Below are 1,355 nucleotides of genomic sequence, written 5' to 3' on the forward strand. Positions count from 1 at the left end.
TTACTCTTGTTGCTCAGGCTAGAGTGCAGTAACGTGATCTTGGCTCACCGCAACCTCCGCCTCCCGGGTTCAAGCGATTCTCCTGCCTTGGCCTCCCAAATAGCTGGGATTACAGGCATTTGCCACCACGCCTGGCTAATTTTTGTATTTTTTAGTAGAGATGGGGTTTCTCCATGTTGGTCAGGCTGGTCTTGAACTCCTGACCTCAGGCGATCCACCCACCTCGGCCTTGGAAAGTGCTGGGATTACAGGCATGAGCCACTGTGCGTGGCACTCAGCTAATATTTTATTTTTGTATCGAGACGGTGATCTCACTGTGTTGCTCAGGCTGCTCTCAAACTCCTGGCCTCAAGTAATCCTCCTGTTTTGGCCTCCCAAAGTGCTGGGACTGCAGATGTGAGCCACCTCGCCCAGCCCTTGGGGATCTTTCGAAATGTCCGCAGCACCCAAGGCTGAGAGTTCCTGCAGCAGCTGAAGGACTTTGACTTTCCTTTTGTCCTGGTACACCCCTTCCTTCCTTCCTTCCTTCCTACACTCATTCAGTCAAACACTGGTTGAGCACCAACGTCTCCCAGCACTGTGGGCTCCACCCTGGCCTCCGGAGGGTCGGGCTGGGACCCCCAGTTTGGAGATTGCTGGTGCTGCAGCAGAATGGGCAGGACACCTTCCTATTCATTCATTAAATTATCAGGGCCTCCCCAAAGGCACAGGGTTTTGTTGGCATCTGAGTTTTCCCCTCCTGTAAGCTAGGAAGGAGATGTCTTCCCTCAAGGAGCTGTTGGCCAGATCAAAGACTGAAATAATGCTACACAGAGCTTCCGTTGGCTGATAAATGTATCAGGAGCCAGGCACTTAAAATATATTATCCCGTTGAATCCCCAAGTAGGATTAAAACCTCAAGGCAGAGATGGCTCTTATCCTCATGTGACAGATGAGGAAACTGAGGATCAAAGAGGCGAGGTCTGCTGCCCAAGGCACCAAAAGGGCAAGTGGGACCAATGGAAGCCTAGCCAAGGCCCAGCAGGTGCCCAGGGACTAATCCTCCTGGAAACGGATTACCTCACTGCACCCGCCCACTGGGCTAAATCTGCCTGGTAACCGGTGACATCATCACTAATTCCATACTCGCACTCAACCTATGGGATAACTGATGACATCACTGAACGAACAAAGTAACTGCGATTTATTGAAGGCCTCAGGTGTGCCCAAGGCTGTGCTAGGCAGACTCTCCTCTGAGCTCACATAAGGCCCCTGTGGTGCCTGCTACTGCATGAAATAACCATAATAATTTTAGTTCAAAGTTATGGAATGCAGACTATGAGCTAGGCTCTGTTTTAACCTTTTTTTTTTTTTTT

At 50.4% G+C, this 1,355-nt stretch overlaps 1 protein-coding gene across 1 annotated transcript in view; it reads left to right on the forward strand.

Annotated features, from left to right (window-relative positions):
* Positions 1-1,355, forward strand: part of SULT2B1 (sulfotransferase family 2B member 1) — a 47,476-nt gene that overhangs the window by 19,748 nt on the left and 26,373 nt on the right. The gene's annotated exons all lie outside the window — the stretch shown is intronic.

This window comes from Cebus imitator, unplaced genomic scaffold, assembly GCF_001604975.1.
Source record: "Cebus imitator isolate Cc_AM_T3 unplaced genomic scaffold, Cebus_imitator-1.0 Scaffold266, whole genome shotgun sequence".
Lineage (NCBI taxonomy): Eukaryota > Metazoa > Chordata > Mammalia > Primates > Cebidae > Cebus > Cebus imitator.